This window comes from Rhineura floridana, chromosome 5 (genome assembly GCF_030035675.1).
Source record: "Rhineura floridana isolate rRhiFlo1 chromosome 5, rRhiFlo1.hap2, whole genome shotgun sequence".
Classification (NCBI taxonomy): domain Eukaryota; kingdom Metazoa; phylum Chordata; class Lepidosauria; order Squamata; family Rhineuridae; genus Rhineura; species Rhineura floridana.
The window spans coordinates 44,843,131-44,861,420 of NC_084484.1; the positions used below are offsets into that span (position 1 = coordinate 44,843,131).

The window sequence follows — 18,290 nt, forward strand, 5'->3', positions numbered from 1 at the left end:
GCAGCTCCTAGCCTTCTTTGGAGTCCTGTCCAGGGAAACCTGAGGAGGCCTATCAGTGAAAGGGGGGGGCACCAGAGTACAGTTTGCCCAGGCCCCCCTCAAACTTGGAGCTGGCTCTGATTGCAACACATGTGATTATTAAGACTGTTGGTGAATTGAAGGGCTGTTTATGGGCACAATCTAACATGCCTTCGTTAGGACCAAAAATAAAAATAAAAATTGGAGTGTGATTCAACTGTGCCAATGATTCCATTAGAATGTAAGTCATGACTAAATTTGCTAGATTGCGTCTCTCATTTCTAACCAACAAACTAATTAATTGGCCAATACAATTCCTATTCTATCATTCTTGAATTGTATCCATGGACAGGATGCTGGTCCCACTCCCTGACCTCTCCATATGGATCAGGAAGGTTTGAAGGGAGGTTGTATTGTAAACATGTTAAGCTGAAAATTGTTAAAATTCTCACTACAACTGGGAACCCTGATTGCACATGGTTCCCGATTGTAGAAAGGGGTGAAAATACATTCAGCGGAACGCACTTCCAATTCCCCTCCAACATGGCAAGGTCAAGGTGGAGGCAGGCTTGTAGCTGGGATGGGGGGCAAATGGGGGCAATCCCCCCCAGAGCTGTGTTTTGCCTCCCCCCTAGGATTTTTTTGGGGAATTGTTTTCTTTTTGATTTGTGACATGACAGACAATGATAGCCTCCATTTAAACAATGATAGCTTGTTTTAAGAACAGGAATAATTTAAGAATAAGACACTCTGAAAAATTCAGTGACTAAGGCAGAGTGAGTGCACAACAAAAAGCCTCATCTGAAAGAGCCCCCAAATGTCTGCTCACTCAAGACTTTCCCTGACTGAGGTTGGATTTTTCATGGTCACGATCACCTTATAATTAATTAAGTGATCCTGAAAAAAACACAGCGTTTATATTAACACAACCCTTTTAGAGTTAAATATTAAACTTTGTATTATGGGTTAGAGTTAAATTCCACCCCTTGGACTTTCCTTTGCTCTGCTTTTCAGTTTCAGTTATGCTGTCTACCCAGCCAGCAATAAAAAAGCATGTTTGCCTGCAGTAAGAAGTAAGAGTTTGTTTATTCTGCAGTTGTTATAATGAGTAGAGCACGATTCGGGGGTTATTGCTGAAGGGTGAAGAGAGATAAACCAAAGTGATCCGAAAAACTCCTTTACTCTTTTAAAGCACTCACTAAACTCACAATCATAGTGTCTATTTTCTTCTTCTTTTTCTTGATTACTTGATGGCAAAGGATGAAAACAGCCCTAGAGGAATAGAAACGTTGTTTACACTGCAGTTAGCTAACTGGCTAGTTGGACACCTAAGACATTGTAATTCAGGCTTAATTTCTGTTTTTCCTAATATGGCAGCTCAACATGAGGCCTTTTCAGGGTTTTGGACAGAAAAATCAACCCAGCAACCAGTAGAAAAATTCCAATTGCTTTCCACAATTAGTTTCCAATGGTTAGTTTATATAGCAGCCAGGTAAAAGGTTTTTCCTTGATTGTCCAACAAGAAGGAAAATCTAAAGGCCAGGAACAAGACTAGAAGGAGGGACTCTCAAGGAGGAGCTAACAAACACACCCTATAGTATTTATATTTTTTCTGCCCTTCCCTAAACTTGTAGTATGGGCAAGTTTGTTTTTCAGGTGGAATCTAAAACTGAGATACCTAATGCAGCATCAAAGCCAAGCTCAGGAGCTCACTGTCTTTACCAAAGTAGTTCAGCTCATGAAGAATCAGAACACAGGGGCAGACCACAGGTGAAAACGGGCTGTAGCTATAGGCAAAGTCAAGCTTTTGAGTCTGGTATTCCTTGAGATCTCTCAAAAAGGGGCGAGACCATTCAACAGCGTCAGCTTCATTCATATAAGTTAACACAATCTCTGGATGGAGGAGGAGTGAGGAGGAATGTCACTGCCTTTCCCTTCTCCTGGTCTGGCCCTTACAACCTCTCCACCAGTGAGTGGGGGAGGATTGGCTGGTGCTATGTGCCTCTCCTTCCCAGTGCCCCACCTAGAAATGTGGCTGCTCCACCTAATAAGGGAGGCTGGCTAAAGGGCAAGTGGAGGGGTAAGGGTGATGTGCCTACCCCTGTGCCCCTTCTATGGGTATAACCTTAGCATTTCTGAAAAGGATTTCTGTATATTTTACAATATCAATATCAGTGTTTGAAAGACATTGACCATAATTTAACACAGTGTTAGATATGCTTAAGCCCCTTGATTTCAGTGTAGACCTAACTGTGTTCAATTCTCTGCTGGATTGCAGTCATGAGAACAGGACCCACCCTATTCTTACAATGGTCAGTTGTTTTAAATTGTCTTTAATGTTGTATTTTAAATTATTGTGATCCATTCTGGGACCTTAGGGTAAAGGAAATAATTCAAAATCATAATCATCGACAATATCATGTCATACTGATGAAAATAACACCGGAAAATTATTTATTCTTTGACAATAATAATTTTGCCCTAATGTTCTAAATCAAGGTATGTTTCTATTATGTTATTGGCATTTTGTAGGAACTCATCTTAATTTAGAATCTATCATTTAATCCAGTGGTTACCAAATTTCCCCCCCCCCATGGACCACTTGAAAATTGCTAAGGGTTTTGGCAGATGACTTAGTTATTTTTCTGCCTCTTGTAGCAATTCCAGTGTACTGTGCTAGATACTGTATTGTTTTTAATTGCATATTTATTTCTAATATATTGCATTTTATTGTATTACACTTTGAATTCCATAGAATTCATATTGTCATACAATATAAGGAATAAAAAAGCAATAAAAATGTAACTAAAAATCAATATATTTAATGCGATGGATGTGTCGTCTCCCATCTTCAACCACAAATCCACAGACATGCCACGGGCCATCTGAATGAAGCTTGTGGACCACAGTTTGGGAACCTCTGGTTTAATCCATTATGGAAAATTAAGGGTAATAGATCAGAATTTTCAACCTTAGGCATTTCAGTATGGTTCACTTTCTCACTGTCCCCTTTTTATAACAAAGCAAGATGGAAGCTGTTTGCTATTCTGTGCCAAGATGTGTTTTAAATTCATACGAGATCTCTGATCTTGCAAAACTGTTATGTATGCAAGCATCTCTCCCAGAAAATTTTCTGAGGGTTGAGTGGTTTTTAGACCTTTTTTGACATAACTTTCACTAAACTGGAGAGGCCATAGCCTTGCTGTAAATTACTATAAAACATGATTAGAGAGATGTTGCTGGATGACTACCATTTATTACAGTGTAAGGGCAATTAGCTTGTTTGATCAACCTTTCCAAAATAAGAGAAACTGCAAAGCTGTTGATATTAGTTCTGTGGTGTTCTTAGAAGCTATAGCCCCTAAACAGAGTAATTAATTTCTACAGAATGGCAATCAGGTAGAAGATAATCCTGGAATGTCCTTTGAAATAACTACTATCTTACAAAAGAAGGCATATTGATCCACGTTGTTCTTAGCCTCTGCATTCTATATTTACTTGGTGGGCTTTTAAAACTTTAAAATTTGAAAAGAGCATTGCAGCTCTGTAGTTAAAAATATTTATCTGCAAATCATATCGACCATACAGGAAATCTCACAGCACTCACAGATCTGTTATTCATTTACCTTGAGCCAGGATGTTTTATCATCAAACAAATTCGCGCAATAAGCTGGTTTAGAGTATGTGGGTTTTTCCCCATTGCTCTTTGCAAGATAGCGAAACATTTTAACTCTTTCATACCAATCCACGTGCATTAATGCGATATTAACTCTTTCGTGACCAACCTTCTCTTATAATTTCATCTCACCTTTCAATAACACATTTTGCACCATGACTTGTTTAAGTTTTGCCGCTTTAACCAACTCCTATAATATTGTTAATAAATAATAATAAGATGCTCTCAAGAAATAGTACATTCTGTGACCCACCTGAAGTGTACCCTGCCAGATTATCATAAGTCTGAGAATAACAATGTTTTGATACCTCATGAAGCAGCAGAACAACAAATAAAATAGCATGGTCAATAACAATGATATATTTATGTGTCTTTAAGACTACGAAACACATGATGCTGTGCAACCACACACAAAAACACATACCATAAAAGAGCTGGAGCCTTGTATAAAAGAGTGAGAAACCTCTGAAAGACAGAAGCGTGCCCCCGTCCCAACTGCATTTATAGTTGATCATTGGATTTTCTGTAGAAATCTGTTGTCTGCACCTAAGAAGGTGAAGTTTGTGATGGAATTCCTCCTATTTGCTTAGCACAAAACTAGTACAGAAATATAAGGACTATTTTCCCATAGCTGAAATTAAAAGATACTAGTTTGATCCTGTCGGAATTCTATTGAGTTGCGTAGCAGAGTTGCGTAGTGCTGTGGAACGGAGAGTATTGAGCGAGCTTTGTGTGTATGTGTGTTTGAATCTTTGCTAAGATTCTACCTTCCCTGCAAATTAGTCAGACAGAGACTTTAAGCTTTAAAATAAGAAACAACTACTTTATTCTGGAAGTACGTGCTTGATAGGAAAGAGTTCTATATCTAGCTAACTGGCTATGCTGGAGCAGCCTGCACTGGTCCCAGTGCTGGCCCTCATCCTGGTTGAGAGGAGAGACAAAGAGAAGATGTCTGCTCCCCTCTCGAGAAAAAGAGAACACTGAGAAAGGCGGGAAGGAACTGGGATCAACATTCCTTTGCTTATCAGCCTAGCAGGAAGGGGAGAGACGGCAGAGGATCAAAGGGATAGGTATAGCCTCAACCAGCAAGAGCTCTCTAGCTACCCTTATTAACCCTATGCAGCCTCAACCCACCAAGTTGGAGTTGAACCTCATACATTCCAACAGATCCAGCCTTCATGTATGCCCTCTGTCTCAGGTGAACAGCAGCAAATCCTGTCATCCACAAAGTTGACTAGGCTCTGAAACAAGGGTGGGGAACCAGTGACCACATGCTGCTTGACTACCAGCTCCCATCATTTTTGCCCATTGACTATGTTGGCTGGGACTGATGGGAGTTGAAGTCCAACAATATCTGGAGGGCCTCAGGTGTTCCCCACCCCTGTTCTAAAATGTATTTCTTGGCAACATAAAACATCACGTCAAGAATAAATTTAAAGCTGTTGCCTTTTCTTAGATATGAAAATAATTCTAAGGTATTTCTTCTCCTCTTGCTGGGTAAGGGTGTTTTATATGTTAGAGAAACTATTGTCAGGGGCTTGGTCTATGCATATTATCAGCAATTCAGCAAACTTCAGCAGACTGGGGTCAAGTTTATATGATACAGAAATGACAAGATTGCCATACCCTCAGCATTCCATCCTATGCTAAGTGGCATGATTGCCACTCCCCTATGGATATGTTGCATATTAAAAATCATGAGCGGGTGTGCAAGAACCATGCTAACATAAGAAGCTAGATCAGGGTGAAGTTAGCATAGCTTATCCTTCATGGCCTTCCTCTTCTCCAAAGCTTCTATGGTGAAATCATATGCTGCTGCCCCTCTTGGGAAACACAGAAGCATTCACAACGAATGGAAGAGGAGGGGGATGTGATTTTCTCTGATCTCCTTCCCTCTGCAGCCCCCTGTGCCCCCCCCCGACAATCTGTTCCATTGCGTTGATGGATGTTCCAGAACAGTGTGGAAAGTGATGGTGGAGGTTGCAGTGGGAGGGGGGCACTGGATTAGCCCATCTCCTCTACTGGATCAAAAGCCACTCTGTGAGCAGGATAGCAACGCTAGATTTCACCCTATACTCTTATGTTCTAGCAGGAGTAATATGGCAGGGAACTGAATGGGAGCAGGAGCGCCCCCACTCCAATAAGTGTAAATAATAACAACGCAAAAATTGGGACTGGTCACGGGGCAGGGGGAGAGGGGGAATGCTTAGTAAACCAGATTAAATTGAAATTTGTTTTAACTTAATTATTTACTCTTTCTGAAAATCAAAGTACAGCTATTCTTGTGGGGCAGAGATGGTCAATGTCTTACAAAATAATTCCTGAGTATTATGAATAAATTTCCATTGGATAAATCAAAATGAAATCTTGCCTGCATCAGGAACCTCATAGTGAATTCTTGGTTTTCCAAACGTTGTCATAATGTGTTCAGTATGAGAGGGGAATGGAAGTGGTACTGCATCAAAGATTCCTAATGCCATGTAAAAATGTATTGTTCGGCACCTGAGAAGAGCATGGCATTTTAGTTGTTGTAGCATTAAATTAATGTTGTCATACATCAGTCTTCTTCATTGTCACAGTACAGTGAACAAAGAAAACCATTCAATTATAGGAGATGTATATATATCTCCCATCTGTAGGGAGGACGGACCGACTGTCATCCAGTTCTGTGCAAACTTTGATTGCTGTCTTTCCCAATTTTTTTAAACAAAATAAAACGTAGACTGTTAAAATCTTTCCAGAGGTTCTATTCTTTTAAAATGACATGTATATAATGGAAAGCCAAAGAGAAACAAAATGGAAGTATCACACCAGACAATAGCAATGGCATAAAAATTTCATTAGAGCCATAGAAAAGCAGAAAAGCCATAAAGCAGTGGTCAAGCTTTTGAGTTCACTGGGACTCTTCTGTATGAAATTATTAGTGATGGAGAAACTAGTTCCTGCTGGCTTTAACATTTTCAAAAGGAGAGTAGCCAGTGGTCTTTCACTCCAGCATGCCTGGCTGCAGCATGAGACCCAAACAAAACATAATAATACAAAAAAAAATTTTTTTTTAATTTATGTGTCGCCTATCTGGCCGGTGGCCACTCTAGGCGATGTACATACAATAAATATAGCAAAATACAATACAAAAATACAGTATAAAAGTATAAATTATAAAACAAACAATACATAATAGGAGGCATGTAAACAAAAATATTAAGCTTCCCCAGAAATCCCAAAAGCCTGTTGAAAGAGCCAGGTCTTTAAGGCCTTGCAGAACATATTCATGGAAGAGATGTGCCGAAGATCTTGTGGGAGGGAGTTCCAGAGGGTGGGGGCCGCCACTGAAAAGGCCCTCTCTCTAGTACCCGCCACCTAAAACATGGTGTTAGATGTATGAATGCAGTTAACATGCATACTTTTTCATATGTGAACTGCAGACCTGGGGGAGCTGGAGCAGTTTTGGGGCTGCAGAGGGAGGGGAGAGAGAGTTTAACCCTTTCTTCCCCACCACAGTACCAATGAAAACCAACCCCCCTGCTGCTATTTGTATCAGGAAGGAACTTCCACTGTGTCATTGTCCCAGGTCAGATTCTCCCCACATATCATATCCTCTGCATCTGGGTCCAAGTGTTGCCCTGAGAATGATTCATTCTGGATAATTCACAGGTCACCCCACTTGAAAGGGGAGCCCTGAGTACTCCCTTCTACACCATCCAGACCAGAGGATATGGCTCTCCCATCACCCTCAGACTCTGGAGATGACTCCCTAGTGGTTTTTCCCACAGAAGCATATGGCTGCAGAACCAGCTTTGGCCCCATTGAAAATTACAGACAACTCTCTCAGGGGGGCAGAACCACTGGAAGGGAAGACCATGACAGGCTCCTTAAGCCTTCAGATTACTCTGGCCCTTTCTTCAGACCACATCTTTCATAACTCATCCAGGAGGTCCCACTAGAGATGCTAGGGTCCTGATTTGCCTGCCCTGCCCAGAAGAGGATCTGGTAATTAACTGCTAACACTTTCTCTGTGAGACCCATTTCCAGTAGAACAGGATGTCACATTTGGGGGACGAAGCCCTGGACTCCAAGGAGGAGTTGGAATTGGGGAAGGACTTACTCTCAGCACTGACCCTAGAGGATCCACTTTCCCTGCCTCAGCACATAAGAAGCTCCTTATTTCATCCTGTCGCCACCTCCCTGGACTGAGGAGACTGGGCTACAATCTTCTTCAGAGTATGAAGACTGCTGTACAGAAACCACCACTGAGCCAGCAGCATTAGAGTCAATTATTGCTAAATCAGGCAAGGCTGTTTAATTACAAAATGCTTTCCTTGGCAGAGCAAGCCACCCAGATTAAGCTGCAACCTTATTTAAGTCTCAGTTCAGAGTTCTCTGTTGCTGAAGCAACATTTAAGCCTGCTTGTTTCTGAGCTGTCAGGACTGGGCTCCTCTTGGAACTGTCCATGGTTCTGTCTAGAATTGAACGCTTACCTGATGGGACCACTGAAGGGGGGAGTTTATACTTCCCTTCTCCACACTTAGGTTCTGTCACTGATTAGCCCCTCCCAGCAGTGCTATTTACAAAATTAAAAAGATACACATTAACTGATGACTGTGCTCTGCCACCCTAGTCAGAGGCAGCATGCTTCTGAAAACCAGTTGCCGGAAGCCTCAGGAGGGGAGAGTGTTCTTGCACTCGGGTCCTGCTTGCGGGCTTCCCCCAGGCACCTGGTTGGCCACTGTGAGAACAGGATGCTGGACTAGATGGACCACTGGCCTGATCCAGCAGGCTCTTCTTATGTTCTTATGTTCTTAACATATGATTGGCCCTCAGCTCTTTTTCTTCCAAGAATACTATCTAATTGAATTGTCTGCAAAGTGCCCTCTCCTTTTCCTCTTGACTGTTACTTGTGCTTTCATCATGCCCAGTAACACTTTCCTCTCTTTCATTCATTCATTCATTCATTCATTTTGCTTAACATCCAGCCTGAAGCAAACTTCTGATGAACTCAAAAGCTAGCTCAATATCTGTGATTATAAAATTTGGTCCTATATTATTGTTGCTATTTGGATTTTTTTCTAATGACCCAAGATGGCTCCCTGCATCTGATGTGGGAGCCTGCCATGGTCTTCTTGGGTACTTAGCCTGAAGTTCTTTTAATTCAATTTAGTTCAGTAATTTAATTTGTTAGAGAAAGAGAGAGAGAACAGGCAAGAAAAAAATGACACTTAAAACTATTAAAATGAAATTAAAATATAATGTATCAGCCTAGCTCTGGCTACCAAAAGCCAGACAAAATAGAAAGCATATTTAAACCCATCAATCAATGGAATCAAGCATGTGTTATTTTATAGATCTGTGGCCCTGTGAGCTATGCCCAACTATACAGTACCTGTGGGGTAACGTCATTTCTGATGTGAAATCTCCAGTGCAACAGTCAGTGAATTTCAACCTAAACAACAATTTGCCTGGGTGAATCTTATGAATTTAAGAATAGGTTACATACATTTTCATTTCCAGTTAGTGCTTCCAAGCTATTTGATACACAAGGTATTTTTTCCCTGCACTTAAACAGGTGGCACATTTCACTTGAGAAGATGCACATATCGTTTCTCCATTATTTTGCAGAGCAATGAGCAGGCATTCTCCCTGAAACTGCTGTGAAATGGAAATGGACTGCCTTCAAGTCAATCCAGACTTATGGCTACCCTATGAATAGGGTTTCATGGTAAGCGGTATTCAGAGGGGGTTTACCATTGCCTCCCTCTGAGGCTAGTCCTCCCTAGCTGGCTAGGCCTGTTCAGCTTGCCACAGCTGCACAAGCCAGCCCCTTCCTTGTCTGCAACTGCCAGCTGGGGGGCAACTGATGTTGAGCCCAGGGGTGATGGACCCAGCCTCCTTCCCGAGGAAGGAGGGGGAAGGCATGAGTTTCAGAAGCCTCAGCCGTTAGGGAGCATGGACGATCCAGCTGTTGTTGAGTCTAACCCCGACCTTGGGGAAGAGAGCGAGTCGCCCCCCCCGCCAGTTCCCATGACTGGTCCTGCCCCTCAATGGGACAGCGCTAAGCCCCCCAGCACTCCCACGGGACTGTTGGGGGATGCTCCTGAGAGAGCAGACACTCCTTCTTCACCAAGCAGTATCTTAGAAATGCTCGATGCTTCCCTGCCCTCCGTTCTCCTGCCTGCCGATCAGGAAGCTGTGCTTTCCGATGAGCCATCGGAGGCTCGCCCCTCCTCACCGCGCTCATGACATCGGGAGAAGTGGACCGGGCAGAAGGGGGCGTGTGTGTGATGGAGTGAGAGGTTACGCCCCAAAACCTCTCCTATTTGAGGCTACCGCGCCCAGAAGTGGGCACTGAGTCAACTTTCTTCACAAGTTGCAGAGCATGTCTAGAGTGCAGTTAGGGATTGTAGTGAGTTAGCATAGGGGTTTCTATGAGGCACACAGCCTTTGATGTATCCATTACTTTAATAAAACAAGAATTGACTGTACCCTCATCTCCGACTGGTGGTTGTCACTCTGAACTGGACAACTGGACTCCTTGGGACTATGTAGCTTGCCCATGGCTGCACAGGTGGCAGGGCACATAACTCCTGAGCCACTCACTATGGGGGTGATCTTTCACTGGCCCTTGACACCCAGGAGACACGAGCGAGGATTTGAACTCACAGACTCTAGACTCCCAGCCAGGCTCTCCTCCCCACTGCGCTATACCAGCTGCGAAACTCTTGTATAGCCTTGTTAATATTGGATTGTATTCAATATAACACTAAGGCAATTGTTCCATCAATGCAAGGATTTCTCCTTACATGACAGAACAGTCTCCCCCTCTCTTCCTGCTGCATGACCCCAAAATCTACAGAGCAGATTTGCAGATGGCATAGGCTGCATACAGGGGAAGGATGAGGGAAACCCTGTTATGCTAGCACTAATTGTAGTGCTGGTGTCATAAGTTGATTGCATACTGGCCATTGCCTCTGGGCATCCTATCCGATTTGTCCAGTCAGTCAAGGCTTGGGGATGGGACTTTGCTTTCTGGGCAGTGCTTCTGAGGTTCTCTCATAGGTGTCAGATGTAGAGTAGGCTGCATCAGATATCTCACTGTATCCTTCTTCAGGATAATATCACTCTCCATATGCTGGAAGAGAGGGGGGAAATCAATGCTGCATGGACCAGCATAGTCCTGCTCTGACCAGCATAGTGGTCGATACATCCAACATGGTGGATTAATTTTTCAAGGTACCTTTCAACCCCCTTGGTGAGACAAATTAATGTTCCTGGCCTCCAGTACATAGGTTGGGAATCACTAAATTTGAGCTCTTGTTAAAAGAGATGCAGGATAAAAAGAGGCACAGGGGAGAAAATATATCTTTCATAATACTGGGAAAATGGGAGTGTTGGGAGGAAATAAATGTTGTAGACATACAATAACATGGAATGCATTATATTTTTCTGCAGTCTCTCAGGAATGGTACACAAAGTAATTTAGTGTTATAGCACCAGATTCTTCATTGACTTAAACTACATTTGAAGTAATGTGGCTGGCACTTTGAAAAGTTATGGCAATTCTTATGTGAAGAATAAATGGATATCTACACTTGGCAACAGGCTTCACTGTTTGGGAATATTTCCCATCCCGAAATTGCTGTAATTATAATAATTGTCGTTCTCTAATCAAAGAATGGGATGACACTAATCTGTGTAAGGACTTCCTTTGAATCCTTTGTGTTGTTGTTCTTATGTGTCTTCAAGTAGATTTTGACTTATGGCAACCCTATGAATCAGTGACCTCCAAGAGCATCTGTTATAAACCCCCTGTTCAGATCTTGTAAGTTCAGGTCTGTGGCTTCCTTTATGGAATCAATCCATCTCTTGTTTGGCCTTCCTCTTCTTCTACTCCCTTCTGTTTTTCCCGGCATTATTGTCTTTTCTAGTGAATGATGTCTTCTCATTATGTGTCCAAAGTATGATAACCTCAGTTTGATCATTTTAGCTTCTAGTGACAGTTCTGGTTTAATTTGTTCTAACATCCAATTATTTGTCTTTTTCGCTGTCCATGGTATGTGCAAAGCTCTCCTCCAACACCACATTTCAAATGAGTTGATTTTCCTCTTATCCACTTTTTTCACTGTCCAGCTTTCACATCCATACATAGAGATCGGAAATACCATGGTCTGAATGATCCTGACTTTGGTGTTCAGTGATACATCTTTCCATTTGAGGACCTTTTCAAGTTCTCTCATAGCTGCCCTCCCCAGTCCTAGCCTTCTTCTGATTTTTTGACTATTGTCTCTATTTTGGTTAATGACTGTACCACGGTATTGATAATCCTTGACAAGTTCAATGTCCTTATTACAACTTTAAAGTTACATAAATCTTCTGTTTCATTACTTTAGTCTTCTTGACATTCAGATGTAGTCCTGCTTTTGTGCTTTCTTCTTTAACTTTCATCAGCATTCGTTTCAAATCATTACTGGTTTCTGCTAGTAGTATGGTATCATCTGCACATCTTAAATTAGTGATATTTCTCCCTCCAATTTTCACACCTCCTTCATCTTGTTCCAGTCTCGCTTTCCATATGATATGTTCTGCATATAGATTAAACAATTAGGGTGATAAAATACACCCCTGTCTCAAACCCTTTCCAACTGGGAACCAATCGGTTTCTCCATATTCTGTCCATACAGTTGCCTCTTGTCCAGAGTATAGGTTGCGCCTCTGGACAATCAGATGCTGTGGCACTCCCATTTCTTTTAAAGCATTGCATAATTTTTCGTGATCTACACAATCAAAGGCTTTGCTGTAATCTATAAAGCACAGGGTGATTTTCTTCTGAAAGTCCTTGGTCCATTCCATTATACAACATATTTGCAATATGATTTCTGGTACCTCTTCCCTTTCTAAATCCAGCTTGGACATCTGGCATTTCTCGCTCCATATATGGTAAGAGCCCTTGTTGTAAAATCTTGAGCATTACTTTACTTGCATGAGATATTAAGGCAATAGTTTGATAATTACTGCATACCCTGGGATCCCCTTTCTTTGGAATTGGGATATATATAGAATGCTTCCAGTCTGTGGGTCATTGTTTAGTTTTCCATATTTGTTGATAACTTTTTGTCAAAATTTGGACAGATTCAGTCTCAGTAACTCGTAGCTACTGGTATGCCTTTTTTTTCCTGGTGATTTGTTTCTTCCAAGTATTTTAAGAGCAGCTTTCATCTCACATTCTAAAATTTCTGGTTCTTCATCATATGGTTCCTCCATGAATGAATCTGTCATCCTTGCATCTCTTTTATAGAGTTCTTCAGTGTATTGCTTCTATCTTCCTTTTATTTTATCTTGGTCAGTCAGTGTGTTCCCCTGTTGATTATTCAACATCCCTACTCGTGGTTTAAATTTCCCTTTAATTTCTCTAATCTTTTGAAATAGGGCTCTTGTTTTACCTTGTTTGTTGTCTTCTTCTATTTCTATACAATAACTATTGTAATAGTTCTCTTTGTCCCTACGTACTAGTCTCTGTATTGTTGCATTTAGGCTTCTAACCACATTTCTATCTCCTTTTGCTTTTGCTTTCCTTCTCTCTTTAACCATTTTAAGAGTTTTTTCAGTCATCCATTAAGGTCTCTCTCTCTTTTTAACTAGAGGTATTGTCTTTTTGCATTCTTCCCTGATAATGTCTCTGACTTCATTCCATAGTTCTTCTGGTTCTCTGACAACTAAGTTTAAAGCGTCAAACCTCTTCCTTATTTGATCTTTATATGCTTCTGGGATGTTATTTAAATTGTATTTTGGCATTATGATTGCTTTGTTGGTCTTCTCTAGCTTTACTCTGATTTTCAAATGTTACCAGTTCATGATCTGTACTGCAGTCTGCTCCTGGTCTTCCTTTCGCAGAAAGTATGGAACTTCTCCATCTTCTGCTACCAATTATATAATCAATTTGATTCTTATATTAACCATTTGGTGACTTCCACATGTACAGTCGTCTTTTTGGTTGCTCAAAAAAATGTGTTTGCAAGAAATTATTCAATCAGTCTTTCTCCTGCTTCATTTCTATCTTGTAAGCCCCATTTCCCCACAATTTCTAGTTTTTCTCTATTCCCTACTTTTGCATTCCAGTCTGCCATGATTTTCAGAACATCTTGTTTTTGTGTGTGAGCAATTTCTTCCTGTACTTCTGGGTAAAATCTCTCCAATTCCTCTTCTTCTGCATTTGCCATTGGAGCATAGACTTGGATAATGGTTATGTTTATAGGTTTCCTGTTAAATCTCACTGATATCACTCACTCATACCTTGCGTTATAGCTCCTAATTGCTTTTGTTACATCACTTCTCACTATTAAAGCAACCCCATTTCTTCTTCATTTCTCATTTCCTGCATAAAATATTTTGTAGTTGCCTGATTGAAAATGTCCCATTCCTGTCCATTTTAATTCACTCACGCCAAGTATTTAATGTTGATACGTTCCATTTCTTGCTTGACAATTTCTAACTTTCCCTGGTTCATGCTTCTCACATTCCATGTTCCTTTTGTGTACGCCGTACAACTCCGGACTCTCCTTTTGCATCTGTGCACATCAGCCTCTGGGCTTCCCTTTAGCTTTGACCCAGCTGCGTCATTAGTCACAGCACTACTCGTACTTGTGCTTTGTTCTTCCCCAGTAGCTTGTTGAGTGCCTACTGATCTGGGGGTCTCATCTTCCAGCACTATCTTGTGTTGCATTTTGGATACTCTGTTGATAGGGTTTTCGTGGTAAGAGGTATTCAGAGGTGGTTTACCATTGCCTTCCTCTGAGTCTGGATGCATCTTAGTCTGGTGTCTCAACTTTGACCATTCTGCTTTGGGTGATCCTGCTAGGAGTCTAGCCTCTTGGTCTAGACTCCTGATGGTATTGCTCTCAGCTTCTTTGATGCCCTCAAACCCCCTCACCACTTTAAGGTGTGCATCCTAGAGGAGGAATCATTTGTGTAGGTTGTCTTTTCTGTTTGATTGGGGTACTGAGTAGAAAAGAGCTCAAGAATGCATCAGCAGCATTGATGAATGGCAGATACCTCCAGAACCTGAAAGAAGATGTTGTAGAAGTTACTTTAAACCCAGAATATGCTTACATTCATTTGAGGCAGCCTGTGGATTGTTTTTTGTTTTCTTGCAATCCTGAAGATTGCACTATGAAACTTGAGCTTGTGGATTATGTACAGCAGTGCAGGTGCTACTATGACTGTCTGCTCCTATGCCACCTCTAGGAATATTTGAAGAACAGCAGTCATATGCTTAGGGCTAGCAACATGGTGATTTGCAACTCAGTGTTACTCACCCTGTGGGCCAGTGTTAAAAGGAATTTCTCTGGGCTGTAGGGATGAAACAGGTTATATCTTTTTAAATATGTATACAAAAAGAATAATTGCTCACACTTCTTAATGAGCAACCTGTTATATGCTGGGGTTCAGGTTAACGACTCCTGTAGTAAAATGTGGTGGCAGGTGATGCTACTGGTGGGTAAAGTATGCCAAAGGCATACCCAGTAATCCTTCCTTGCAAGGGTTACACTTCTATGTTATACTTCTTCATTGCTTTTACTGATTAATTTTAAAATGGAGCTTCATAATAAAAGGTTGTAGAGGTTTGAGCAATTGCAAGTTCAAGGAGAATACCACGAAGAGAAATTCCAGTGTTCATAAATGCTTTACTAGATTGTGCTGCTTGATTTAATACCAGCTAATAACAAGGTCAAAATGCCCTTTACCCGCCTTATTTCTTCAAATTACAAAACTCCTTAAGAACATTGACTTTCTTCTAGTAATTGTTCATTAAGAGGGCATTCCAGTTTCCCCTCCCCAGCTTTCTATTTTTATTTTCAAACTGATACTCAGCATTCCATGGCTACTAAATCCTCACTGGGCATTTTTTAGGCTTTTGTGCCATATTTTTTTTAAAAAATTGCCCTTCTGCAGGCCTTGAGATTTCCCCAGGTTCTTCTTGCCCAGTGGCCCCATTTTAGTTCCCTTTGTGCCAGCACTCTCACTTGACTTTGATATTAGAAGGAGTGGTGAACAAAGCCATCCTTATCACTTGGCTTGAGTATGCACTTCTGTTTTGAATTTGTTATCACATTTAGCATTGGCTTGATTTTTTCTCTGCACACTGTAGATGCCAAGAGATTTGTTTCTGTCTTTCTATGACCTCTGCTGTGGATTCATTATCAATTCCTGCATGAAATGCTATTGATTATCAGATGGTTGATATGTCCAGTGAATAATAATGTGGGTCTTCATGTTCTCTTGGCCATGATAGATTGAATCTTACTTTCATTCATGCCAGGTGACTAATATAGAGTGGTGATCTTAATGGTAATGTTGCTGCCAAAAACAGGACTCCTTTCTTCTTCCTAAATATGTAGTGAACTTTGTGTGGCCATTGTCAGAGCCCATGACGTTTCTTGCAATGCTATACATTCCTATTTGAAAAGATGAGCAGAAAGAGAACAAAAAATGAATAGAGATTTAATTTCTATGCAGGATTAATTGTGGGAGGCTCCTTTAAGAATGTAAAGTTGGGGAGGGAAAGGAAACAGAAGGAAGATTGTATAAAGTAGCCAAAGACAAAAGAGCTCTGCCACATAAATGATTTTATTAGCACTTGATTCGTTTTCTTTTCAGGCTTGAGATGTAGTGCTTAATGACGATCTGTCCTTTCATAACACATAGTAAGATTTTCTGGAGATAGTAGGTTTCCTTAGATGAATAGCTTATCCTTAAAAAAAATTGCACATAACTACTGAGCCTCACGCTGCTTGGATAACATGTGTGAATCGGCCTTCAGTGCCATCATATCTCAGAGTTCAGAGAACTTTCATGATGGCATGACACAATACCATTTAAGGCAGTGATGGGAACCTCTGGCCCTCCAGATGTCATTGGACTCCAACTGTCATCAGCCCCAGTCAGCCTGACCTATGGCCAGGGATGATGGGAGATGGAGCAACAACATTGGGAGGGCAGGAGTGGCTGGTAGGGAGGAGAGGGGCTGTGGGTCAGACCTTCAAGCACCAGCACTGCTGCTGTGTACCAAAATGAGACAGGGAGGGACAGCAGCAGGGTTGGAGCCATGCAGATGCACTGGGTAAGCCAATCCAGTGCTTCTGCTCGTGTACCCACACCTTCCTGGCCTCGCTGCCCCCCTGCCCCCAACCTACTGCAGTTAGTGGCAGAGGCCAGTTCCACAGCACCACCCCTCTCCAGTGAGCATTCTGGCTGGAGAGCCAAAGGTTCCCCATTCCTGCTTTAACCAGTATGGAGGCTGGTTCATTAGGGCAACTAGAGAACTGCCCTGGCAAGAAGAATTTCAAGCAAAAAAAAGTAAAAGATTTCCCCAAACTCACAAGGTTTTAAGGAATTAGAATAATGAGTATTTTAATGTAATGTTATTGCTATTTTATAACACTGTTAGTCACATTCTCTACTGAAATGTACTAAAGAGGCATACAAAAAGAACAACTCAAGCAGTCAAAGCATAAATAGAGGGCATTGCCAAAATCTAAAAATGTCAGCATCTAAAAAAGTGGAAGTCAATCCATAAAATACTATAGTGAGCAGCAATCATTAACAGCTAATAATAATCACGTAAGAGTAACAATCATAAGCATAGCATCTTCTAGTTTTGAACAAAAGCCAAGTATGCTGTTACTCATTCATTCATTCTATAAATATACTTAATCGTGGCATTAAAGAGTGCTCACAAGAAAAAAAAATAAGAGCAGGAAAAACAGGAGAGGAAGGAACTTAGTTTGCAATCCTGTACACAATTCCCTTGGATTAATTGGGTTTATTTCTTAGTAGACATTCATAGGATTGCACTGTAATTGTGTTTTACTAGGAGACTGCTCACCCAATGCATAGGCTTGGCTGGTTTCATAACATGAGCCGGTGTAACATCATGAGTTGGGAACTGTGGCTTGGGCCATGATTCAAAAGGGATATTTTGGAAAATGTGGAAGTTTATGTTGCTGAGGCCCAAGCTCATATTTTGAATAGTCCACATTTGTAGATCATAGATCATGCCAGTAAGAAAGTGGCCCAAACACTTAGCATGCTGTTGCCAGTATATGTTAAATAGTAATTGTAGCAGTAGCCCATTGCCAAACAGGCCAAGATCTTTACTTAGCCCTCTCTTATCAATAGGGATGAGTGAGAAATTTGATTTAATTCCATTTAAAGCTGAATCGTACTTTCTGAAACAACATGAAAACTGAAATACAGCCATCCTTCAAAATCTGCACTTTTCTGAATTTTGTGATGCAGTTATCCAATCAACAAATGTGTACAAAAATGCATATATTAGGTAAAATGGGCATAAAAATGAATATATTAGTGAAAATAACATGCACAAATGCATTATATCAGGAGAAATTGTTTGCAAAAATGTGTATATTAGTCAAAGCTGCATATACAAAATTCACACAAAAATGCTGAAGAACTTTTATGAGGATTTGTTTAAAAAATTGCAAATTGCTGCAGAAATGTGAACTGAATTTAAGACTGGAAAAACAAGAAACCGAGAAAACCAAAATTGACAGATCCTTCTGTCCCTAATTCTCAATATTGAGG

General features: G+C 41.1%; 1 protein-coding gene across 3 annotated transcripts in view; it reads left to right on the plus strand.

The window, feature by feature from the left end:
* Positions 1–18,290, plus strand: part of ITGBL1 (integrin subunit beta like 1) — a 256,018-nt gene that overhangs the window by 142,493 nt on the left and 95,235 nt on the right. The window lies entirely within an intron of this gene.